The sequence below is a fragment of the Ipomoea nil genome, unplaced genomic scaffold (genome assembly GCF_001879475.1).
Source record: "Ipomoea nil cultivar Tokyo-kokei standard unplaced genomic scaffold, Asagao_1.1 scaffold2779, whole genome shotgun sequence".
In the NCBI taxonomy this organism is placed as follows: Eukaryota; Viridiplantae; Streptophyta; class Magnoliopsida; order Solanales; family Convolvulaceae; genus Ipomoea; species Ipomoea nil.
The window spans coordinates 3,689,308-3,701,587 of NW_017619207.1; positions in this window are offsets into that span (position 1 = coordinate 3,689,308).

Here is a 12,280-nt window from a genome sequence, read left to right on the forward strand (position 1 = left end):
CAGAATCAAGAATTTCAAGAATCGCCTAGAAAAACAGAAACGCTGCACTTACTTCGAAGATCAATATCTCAATGACCGTAAGGAATTAGCAAGTGTATAATATATCAATAAAACGCCCCAGAAAGAGATCTAAAACATATCCAAATTTCAGATAAAACTAACTAGTGGATCTCGAGATATAGGTCATTCTTTAAAACTGGTCACAGAATGCGGAAATCTGGACAGGGTGTGATTGCGACGTGATTGCGCGTAAATGCGCTTTGGATATAGGTAAGAGTGAGATGGGGTTGTTTTCTTGACAGAATATATGGTAATATGGTGCTTAGGAGGTGTGAGGTCTCGTTGATATTGGACGGGAAAAAGGGAAAACTCTTTCAGGATTGTTTTTCAAGAAACTGGAGAACATGTATCAAGATTCAAGAACACAATCAAGAATGCAAAGGAAATTTTTTTAGGGTTTTTATGAATAAGACACGAAAAAAAAGTAGTATGTAAGATAAAAATGAGATAAACCTAGGCTCTGAATACCAAATTGATATGAACCTAGTCCAAGGTTCAAATAAAATGGAATATTGTCCCAAGAATGCTCTCAAAATAAAGATAGAGATGGATCAAAATACCTTAAATCTCACGAGAAACCCTTTGTCTCGAATCCTCAAAGACTTGGAAGAATCCCATTGTAGCTTCAAGTACCTCGATGATGCAATCTTCAATCAACTAGAGTCGGATCTAGTTTCCTTCGATTCAAGAACGAGTCCACGACCCTAAATCTAAGGCTGAAGAAAGGAAGATTGATTCGAGTCCACGAATCAATTTGCTAGTCGAGTCCACGACTAGCCACTAATTGAGTCCACAATTAGCCATAAGGTTTCTTACACAAGTGTAAAGAAAAACTTAAGAATTTTATTGAATTAAAGCCTCCTCAAAACTGATATGGATGTGCCCTATTTATAGGTATAGGGCAACATTGTAATCTAAATACAATGGGGAAAAGAGTCCTAAACCTAATCTAGAAAATAAGTAAATAGAGTTTTATTTAGAAAAGGATTTAAGGAATCCTTTCTAAATACAACTAGTGTTTTCTCTTTAATTCTAAACAATTTAAAATAAATGATGACCACAAATAATAAAGCTGATTTGGGCCTCGGATCTTGTGATTGGCCCAATTTGTAATCTTAATGGATCTTCATTATGTTGGGCCGCATCATCGAAGATCCTCGGAGACTACGACCCTACATTAGGAAGGGGAAGACACATAAATAAGTTTATGTGTGATCATTAACATACTAAGAATAGTCCTAAGGGGTTCATACGAATTCCACCTAGGTCAACGGGTTACCGATTCAACTAGCATGCAAGACCTAAGACTCTTTTATCCTATGAACGGTACCCAAAACATCAAACTAGGCACAAGCACGACAAACGGGGTCCGTTGGGACACCACGGGGAATGGGGAACATTAAACGGGGAAGCTGAAGTCCCGGGGTGGGTACGGACCAGCGGGAAACCGGTGTGTGGGGGTCACCCGCCGGCTGCCTGCCGGAGATCATCGCCCGGGCAGCGGGTTGCCGGTGGGCGAACGCCTGCCCGGCGCTGCCCGCTGCCTGGCGCTGATTTTCGGGCAGCGGGTAGGTGGCGGGTACCCTTACCCCCACCTACCCCCCCACTGACTCTTTCATCACAATTACATCCCGGGACCCTTTGTGGAACCCGAAACCATGCTTAGACACTTTTAAACGCAATTAACGACACCACGTAGGCAATTAATGGATCAAAAGCAAGATTCACGTATAACTCATCCTATTACGACTTCTAAACATAATCAACACCCGAACATGGGAATTCCCACCCAAATATATATCAAGAACATTACAACACAAATTCCCAATCCACCCTAGGGCTCTAATCCCTCCCAAATCATCAAAATCACAATTTATCTTTAACATCAAGAAATATCAAGATTTGTCAAGAATCACCATATCAATATCAAGAACCTCTTTTCTACATCAAGATCATCAAGATTATCAAGAATACACATAAATCATCTTATCAATCATCAAGAATATGTCACAAACAACATAGAGGAATTAATCAAGATACAAGCATATAGAAGGATGCCAAGGAAGGAGATTATAGCGAAGAAAATAGGTTTTGTTGAGACATGGGTTACCTCTTAGCCTTAATTAATTTCCTTGGCTATGAAGGGTCTTTCTTTAAGATTCCTTCTTTCTTGATTTCTCCTAAGGGAATTCGCGGAACTTCTTGTGCGGTGAGAGATTATTGTGGTGTAAGATCTAGGTGCCTCCTATGTCCCTATTTATATATTTAAGAGTCCTAATTAGGGTCTAAGTGGTATGGGTTTGCTAATTCTATTTCCTATAGGACTAGGGAATTGGTTTTAGGGATAAGGGCCCATGGACCATGGTGGATCCCTCTTTAGCTAATTAATGGATTTTAATTCCCTTTTTAGGGTGGGTGATAATTTAATTAATTTTAATTTAGGGGCCGTAACACGGGGTGTTACACTCTCCCCCCCTTACAAGAGGCTTCGTCCCCGAAGCTGGTGCGTGGATCCATTCTTTCACCCCAAGACGTCACGTATTTTGGCCTCCTGGTTAGGAGATGTGGCTCCACGTGTTTTCCTTGTTGGGGTAGACTGGATTTTTGGCGAGGTGGTGGTTTGGAGGGTTCAGGTGTACCTTAGTGTCCTGCTCCTGAGCTGGATGTCCCGCGAGTGCCCAGCATAGCCTCGATAGTTGCCACCCTCTGACCCAAAGCGCATGTCGCACGGATTAGGGACGAGAATCCCTCGAAATGATTTGGTTCTATCGGGTGAGCTGTGCGAGGATGCGCTCGTTGACGGATTCTTCATTTTGGCCCCTTGGGTTTCCCCTTGCTTGTGCGGGCGCCGGTGGATTAGGCTCGCTATCTTCTTCTTGTTCCTCATTCCCCTCCGGTTCCCCATATTCTTGCATTGCCCACTTGAGTTTCTTGTTGGAGATATCCAGTTGATCAACCAATTCCCTTCGTTCCTCCTCGGGCTTAAGGCAAACCTCTTCGAGGGTGATGTATTGTCCCCCTTCGGTGTAGTAGATATCATTGCGACGGAGATTCTGAGCATTGAAAACTATGCCACTTGCGGTCTTGACCTCTGTGTGGCTCAGATCTACCCCCTTTTTCTCCATGATCCAACTTAGAATCATCCCGTAGGGTAGGCTAAGCCGGTTGCTAGTTTTGCAAAACTCCATGTGTTTCAACATAAGGGCCGGTAGATTGAACTTGATTTTGTGCTTTAAGAGATAGGAAAAAGTACACTCTAAACTTCCCACATCCTTGCTTTTGTTATTTGTGGGCAACAGGCTATCAGTTACAATCATGACCAATATCTTTTGCTCCGCGGTTGGCCATTTCCTGTTTGGGCCATGTGGCCGAGGTGAAACCTTCCTCCTTTCCGAGTAGGTACCCGAGGTAGTCCTTGTACCCCGTGTTTTGGGTACCAATCCACCCCTTTCGGTCATAGTCTGACACACCCGTGGTGGTCAATCTTAGGAGCTTGGCCAGGTGGCCTTCGGAAAGTATGATTTCCTTGCCTCGGACCTTAGTGGTGATTTATAGTTTATCAACTCGTTTGACGGCCACCAAATGTTGATAGAACTCTTTCACCAATTCGGGGTACGTATCCCCTTTATTGGTGAGATACGTATCCAAAAGCCCTTGGTGGTTAAGCGTGTCGACCAATTCCTGAGAGAATTGATCGGGTTCCAGGGCTTTACCTCCGATCACGGTGTAGTCGGCGTTGCTCCATTCCGGGGTGCGAACTCCGAGGGGCTTTTTCGGCATTGTGAGGTCTCCTTAGGTGGTGGTGTTCCTTTGCGATGGTATATTTTCCTGCGAGTTTCCGGCGAAAATTTCCGGCAATGGGGTAGCGTTCTTGCTGGGTTTGGACGGTGAGGGGGGAGGGCGATGTGTGGCGGCGTGCGGTAGTGGTCGTTCGTGTTGCTGGTGCTGTGTGGTAGCGGGTTGCGGCCGGGTGCAATGTGGGCGGCCTCCAGGGCGTCGACTGCAGGTGCTTCGTGGTGGTGAGGTTGGCGGGATGGTTGACGGTGGCGTGGAGGTCGACGGACGACGACCGGACTCGTGGCGGTGGCGTGCGGCTGGCAGGTTCGTGGAGGTGGGGTGATGGCGGCTTTGATGGAGGTGAGGAGAGAGAGAGAGAGAGAGAGGGTGAGAGGGAGTGTGAGGAAGAAGAACAGTTTTTGATTTGGGGGTTTTGGGGTTTTTTAGGGATTTATTGGGGTTTAAGAAGGGAGTGTTCCCTTGAGATTTTAAGAAACACGTATAATCTAGTGGTTGAGGACTTGGTTTTACAAGTGGGAGGTTAAGGGTTTGATTCCTATTGGTAACATTAGTTTTCCTTGTTTGGTATTCTTTGTCTTTTCCTTGTTGTTGTTGTGGTTAGTCTAGTTCCTTTCCCTTATGCTAATATCATTTCGATCTAGTTCTTTATTTATAGTAATTCCGAAGTAATTAGTCTAAACAAGTGATTCTACTACGAGGGTGGTTACAAGGGGTTCGTTAGTTTATCCTAGAAAGAACTCATCTTCTTGGTCTTTCTCTGGTGGGTTTGTGTGATCTTCGTCTCCTGGGACCATGTTTCCTTCGTCGGGGTTGCCCTCGTCCTCGAGTTCGGCTTGCATGCGGCTCATGACGAATACTTTTCCAGGGGCACCGTAATTCCCTTGATTGTTCGTGCCTCCGTGTTGGCCCATGGCCATAGGGCGTGAGCTTGAGGGTTGCGTACAGTGGAAGGCCTTGTGCCCTTCTTTCCCACAGTTGAAGCATCATAAGGGATTCCCCATGCAGTCTTTGCCTCTATGGTTTTGGTGGCATTTTGGGCAAGGGAAGCCCCCTGTATTGGTTTCGTTGTTTCTTGGGGGTGGCCTTTGTCCAGTTGGGTTGCTTGGCCTTGTGTTGGTGTCGGTTCTCGTTCTTTTTATTGGTAGTGCTCCTCCTCCTGTGTTCCTCTTTCGAATCTGATCTTGAACCCCACATTGTAGTAGTTGGATTTGATAGAGATTGGCGGCACTGGAGTAAGCTTCGTTGAGGGTCCGGGGTCCGCTTACTACTAGTGCTTTTCGGGCTTCGAAGTTGAGACCTGATATAAACCTTTCCATTTTGGTTGATTCTGTGGGGACTAGCTCTGGCGCGAAGCGTGCCAGTTCAAGGAATCGTTTATGGTATTCCGTGATGGTAGTCGTTCCTTGTTTTAGGTGGAGGAACTCTTCGTGCATAGAAGCTTTTACATGTGTCGGGTAGAATCGTTCTCGCAGGCGTGTTTTCAGGTTTTCCCAGTTGAATCCTGGTTCTTGTCTGTAAGTGGGTCCCTCGTGGAACCACCAAAGGTCTGCCTCGTGTCCGAAGTAGAATGAGGCTATCTCTACACGACGTTCTTCTGGGCATTCTACCAACCCCAGAATCTTGTCAAAGGTCCGTATCCATTCTTCGAGGGTGGCGGGATCTTCTTCTCCCGAGAACGTGGGTGGTCGATGGCTTGAAACTTGTCGGGCGACTTCTGAGTTTGCGTTTGGTGGAGGGAGTGGTGGTCTGTTGTTGCGGAGGGCTACGTCGCTTAGTGCCTGGGCGACTTGGGTGAGTTGTTGTAGGGTTTGAGTCAGAGGGTTGTGTGTGACGGGTTCCGGAGTCCTTGATTGTCTTCTGTTTGGTGCCATGTCACTTGATCTCTAGAGCCAATGTTTATAATGATTTAGAGGGTTGTACCTTTACCTTGGTGTGATAAGCGAAGGGGAGTTATTTAAATTAGGGAGGGATTAAAGTGAGGGAAGGTTATGTGTAGGCTTCGCAATCTCACCGTGCGTCCTAAGATTCCTGAGTCCTATGTTCCTAAATACCTAGAGTTCAAGTGTAATGTCCTAAAGTCCGGTCTTTAAGAGTTTTATCCTAGGGTCAAACTTAGGCTCTGATACCAACTGTAACACCCCAAAATTTTGAAACTTTTAAAACTTATATAATAAAGGTAATTCCTCATTCAATCCCAAAATCAAGCATAAGATTATGGGGTTCTATGCCACACCTGAGCTAGAGAACTCAGGTGCACAGGCTAACAAACTAAAATCCTCAAATAACGTCGATACATAATCATGGCACGCAGGCCGAAAGGGAACTAGCTACTCTACGCCTCGGATCTCTAGCGCGCTATGGGATCTACTCATCTGTGCCTGAAAGCCAAATATATCTGTTCAGCGAGAGATGCCGGTAACCCACTCCAACGCGTTGAAATACATTATGGATAGATATATATAGATATATGAAAATCATTTTGAAGCAGGAAGATATATATACTTAAGAGACTCTAGTTTTAAAACCAGGAATGGACTCAGCAAATAGGGGTAAGCACAATAATAAATGATAACAGTTAAGTAGAATCATCATAAAGAATACGCAACTAAGGCCACAGTCTATTTCCAAATCAATTATATCATCATCCAATCATCATTTGTGACACTCAATCACACTGAGCTGGCGCCACGGGAACAATCGCATGCCTCGAACATGAGGGTTAGCGCATATAGCACTAACACGGCCCCGTAGCACCCTACCTCATACCGCAGCATGAAGGGAGTTGATCGCAACCAACCCTTTAAAGACCGCTGACGAACTCAACGTCGGAACACAATCCTACACACCGCTGACGCGCCCAGTCGGTGGACTGTGATCCCCTTTACAAGGGGGGACATACGACCCTACACATCGTTGACGGGCACAGTCGGTGGACCGTAGCGGATCAAGCCCTACACACCGCTGAGAGACTCAGTTCTGGCTAATTGCTCCTCCACAGATTCTGTGTCTATCGCCATGGCCGGCATGACAGTGTAGACATGCGACCACTTAGGTGCAGCCTTCTATAATGGATGTGGCAGAGTTACGGGGGAAGTGCTCCCGCTACTAGCGTTCCCTTGCATAGAATTTGGACTACCACCATCGGTAGCTCCCTTGGGAGAGGGTGGACTTCCAGCAAAAGCAGTCGTCTTTGAGGCGGCAGGGGCCTTGTCGAGCCTTCGAACCACCCGTCGTGCCATTGACTGAGGTTCAGGCACTTGGACCCCCAAATCCTTTGCGCGGTTCCTTGTCAGCGGACCTTGCGTTTTCTAGGTAGTGCCAGAGCTAGCTACCGGCGTAGACTTGGACTTTGTAGCTTGGGCATAGGTCATCCTGAACATGGGATTGTTCGATGCCATTGGATGCGCAGGTAGAGGTATAGAAGTAGTAGAGAGATGAGAGGCGGAGCTGTCCCACTAGGTGTGCCAAAATATGTAAACACGAAAAACTTGAATTGTATATATTCAAAATTCAAAGTATCGGTTACAATGAAGTATTAAGTATATATCAAACGGGAAGGGGTACAATCTCTGTATAGGAGAAGTCCTTTGATTCTCTACTAGAAGTATGCCTATTAGATGTGTGCCAAATTTGGAATAGGCCAAATTGGAAGTGTGCCGAGTCCAGAGTATGCTGAACTTGAAGTAGTTCCCTGTTGGAAGTATGCCAAGTTCAAAGTATGTTGAACTGGAAGTATGCCGGGTTCGGGAGTATGTCGAACTGGAAGTATGTCGAGTTCAAAGTATGTTGAACTGGAAGTATGCCAAGTTCGGGAGTGTGCCGAACTGGAGTAGTTCCTTGCTGAAGGGCCTCCGGAGTTAGTAGCTTCATCCTTAATGAAGGGCTAATATGCAGCTTGATCTTCAAAGAAGGGCTTTCGGTGTTCAAGTGGCGTGTTCCTCAGTGCGGTATACGCAATACAACTACGGGCGTGTTCCAGACGATATCCTGGAGAGATTTCGGCAGAGCTTTGATATGCAAATTTTCAGAGCTCCCATTCTTGAAAATGAAACCACTATTTATAGTGGTGAGTGTAGAGAAGAAATCTCTAACCAACTCTATCCCTTAATTTAATTTAATTATTTTAATTAAATTAGGGAATGTATCGGGACACCATTGCGTCCAGGTTCATCATTGCATTAAATTTCCAAATAATATCAAATATTCAAATTCCTCAAAATCATATAATCCGCATATAATTTTAAGGGGCCAAGACCAAGTCAAGCCCGCTATTTATGCAATCCAATTGATTCAAACGGCCTGGTCCAACTCAATTAAATATTACACCTTGGACCGAACAATCAACATTCAATTACATTTAACTAAGTAATTAAACCAATTAAATATTTAATGGGCCATTTAATTAACCCAATTAAATAAATATTAGTCCAATTAGCTTGATTAAAGTAATAAGTTTTATGATTAAATATCCATCACGGCCCAATAACACGCAAATCCGTCATATTAAATTTTCAATGCTAACAGACCCTTTTTTTTTTGTATGGTGGCCGAGACGGGCTGCGGCCTAGGCTGGTCAAGGTGCGTGCCTCTGGCTGATCGCGGCCGAGGCGTCGCCTCGACCGCTCGTGGCCGAGGCATGCGCCTCGACCGATCGTGGCGAGGCTTGCACCTCGACCGATCGTGGTCGAGGCGTTCACCTCGGCCAATCGTGGCCGAGGCGTCGCCTCGACCGATCGTGGCCGTGGCGTGCGCCTCGGCCGATCGTGGCCGAGGTGTCGCCTTGGCTGATCGTGGCCGAGGCGTCGCCTTGGCCGATCGTGTTCGAGGCGCCGGCTCGACCGATCGTGTCGTCGCCTTGGCCAATCGTGGCCGAGGCGGGCTCCGGCCAATTGCTTTTTTGTTTTTTTTTTTTGAAGGACGAGACGTGCGCCTCGGCCGAACTGTGGCCAAGGCGTGCGCCTCGGCCAATCTGTGGTCGAGGCGTGTGCCTCGGCCTTGCCCACTTTTGCTTTTTTTTTTTTTTTAATTTTTTTTATTATTATTATTTTTTTTATTTTTTCGAAGGCGTTCAGTGGATTCCGAAAACGAACTTGCTTCAATCAACAACATGGGCGGACCATTTTTCTGAAGACGCTTCATAAATGATGATTATGCTTCAATAAACAACATGGGCGGACCATGAATACAAGATATTATTCCAAAAGATTTCATAATATAAAGCGGGCGGACCGCGATTACCAAGCACTAGTCCAAAATGACTACCAGAATATTAAGAAAAATACTTAATCAAATGTTCCGAGTTCCATACTCGATCGATCATCCTTGCAGATGGTGTGGGACTTGTAGATCCTTTCTGCCAATATTTTTGCATGTTTTTACGTAATAACTGCGGAATGCTCGCTGGTCTCCTCTGACGACTCATATCCCATTCGGAGTAGGGAACTTCATACACAAGTGTTCCACCGACATTATGGCCTTGAGGTTCTCTGTAACACCCCGTGTTACGACCTCTAAACCAATTAATTATTTAATCATTTACCCAAAACAAAGAATTAAATTTCATTAATTAATTAGGAAGAGTCCACCATAAGCCCATGGTCCCTTATCCCTAAAACCAATCCCTTAGTCCTATAGGAAATAGAATTAGCAAACCCATACCATTTAGACCCTAATTAGGACTCTTAGATATATAAATAGGGACATAGGAGGCACCTAGAACTCACACCACAATAACTTCCACCACACAAGAATTCCCATAGGAGAAATCAAAAAAGAGGAGATCTCAAAGAAAGACCCTTCATAGCCAAGGAATTTAATTAAGGCTAAGAGGTAACCCATGTCTCAACAAAACCTATTTTCCTTTCTATAATCTTCTTCTTTGGCTCCTTCTATATGCTTGTGTAACCCCCATTTTTCAGTAACCAAAATAACTTATAAAAATGAATTTATTTTATTAAAAACCATTTTTAGTTGCGGAAGCTAAACAAAATAAAAGGAAAAAGGGATGCTACCGTCACGTTTAGATAACAACCTATATCCAAACACACAGGCTAAAACCAACACTACTAAAAACAACCCATAATTTGTTCTATTAAAACGCATTAAATACAATTTTCTAAGAATTCACTTCTAGATTTTTCTAAAATAATATAAAACTTCAAAGTTCTAAAAGATGAATCGGTCTCATGCTCCAGATACTCGTGCCACATTACCTGCAAAATAACTAAAGGGGGAACAAATTCAACATACAACAGCTGGTAAGACTTACTCCACCCTGTAAAACATTTTTCACATAACACGTAACACCTTGGAGCACATAATTCCACATTAACCCCTTACTCATATTATATTTGCAATATTCTTTCATACCACTTCTTCACATTTAATTACCAATTATCAATTCAGCCACATAATAAATCTAATTTATAATTTCACATAACATTTCATAATTTATCATAACATCAATTAATTTAACATAAAATACCATAACTTCTACGTTTGATCACTTTTCTCAATATTAGGATTTAATCGTTTATTTACCACCAAGTCAATGAGGAGGAGAAATACAAGGCAAGGACCTTTACTTCGGCCCCAGTGACCAACACCAACCAACCAGAGACCAACCCAGTTGGCTCGAGATCAATCCCTTAAGTATGCATACCCCCATTGAGAGACTAACCCCAATGGGTAGAACGAACTCGATTGTGAGAGACCAACCCCACAAGGTATATAATAATATTCCAGAATCAAATATGACAGACCAACCCCACAAGATCCATAACCAAAAGTGAGTGACCAACCTCACAATAAAAATCCAAGTACAAATCCTCGATGACCAAAGTTAATTAAATGTAAGTTTTTATACCAAATATTTCACAAGCAAGCAACTTCTCAATATCTCAAATAAGAAACTGACAAAAATTTTCAGAAACTATGACCTGAATTGCAGAATTTACTGAGAAAATTCGGTAACATATTTTCATATGAAATTCTCCAGATAAGTAGTACAAAGAGTCTAGACTACACACAAAAAGTTTCAAGCCAATCCAAGGTATAGAAGTATTTCTCTCGAAATATTTCCCAACACTGCGCCAAACAGTAATTAAACTGGCAGTGTACACTGCCTCAACTTTACGAAATTTTTCTGAAAAATCCGAAACATACTTTTAACCAAAACTTTTTACAAACATCAAATATAACAAGTCTAGGTTCTCCATAAAAGATTTCAAGAAAAAATAAGTTTAGGAAGTAATTTTGACGAATTTTTCTTTCCAGCTGCGCCAGTCAGAATTTTCTCAGGCAATGATCAAGTTGAGTAAAAATTTTCCTTTTTAATCACCACAAAATCACCATATCACATATGCAGGGTTTTCAAAACATCTGAACACATATATCTATTCGCATAATATAATCAAATAAATTTTCACGTTAAATATCACACATTCATTAAAATCATGAATCACATAAACACATAGGAAAATTGATTTTTCTTTGGGGTAAATACATTTTGAGTAGACATAAATCTTATCTCGATCCAGAATCAACAAAAACTGAATCTTATGATAACTCCTCCGTAACCCTCCGTGAATTAACTCACTATTTGATTCGGTCGACAAAGACGAAGCACAAAGATGATTACGGTAGAGAATTTTAGGGAATTAAAGAGGAAGAGAATTCTTATAAACTTAGGTTTCTTTTCCTTTCTTTTCCTATGCCGTATCGACAATACAAATATATATATACTATAACTCTTTTACGTCTACTAATAACTAAACATATATATATATATATATATATATATATATATATATATATATATATATATATATATATATGTATGTATATATAGAGGGATGCACTCAGGTGCGAATAAGTGCTCAGGAAGGAAATGCGAACGAATCAGCGCGCGACACGTGTCTAGATCTAATAACTTAAAAAAAACACGGTCACATTTTCGTAAATAATTGAATATCGAAGTGCAAGTAAAATCTCTTACAAGTGCACCTACTTTCACCTATAAGTGCATGTAATTTTGCCTTGTTAGCATTCACTTTCCGCAAACATTCATGCACCTGGGTGTGCTTATAACTATATGTGCAACTATTTATAACTATAGGTGCAACTATTTGTAAGAGTTAATTCCAACAATGGTCCTCCGACTATGTTGATTTTCCACAATTGGTCCCTGACTTTTAATTTGGACAATTTTGACACTTGACTTTCGAAATCTTTCCAATGTTGGTCCTTCCGTCAATTGAAGGTTAAGTGGATGTTAGTTTGAGGGGTAAAGTAGTCATTTTACATGTTTTGAGTATAATTCGCCGTTCATTTCCCTTTTTTTTTTCTTTGTATTCATTCTCAACCGGAAAATTATATGCCATGGGAGAACGCCAACAAATCCACCGGCGAGAGAGGAGATTAA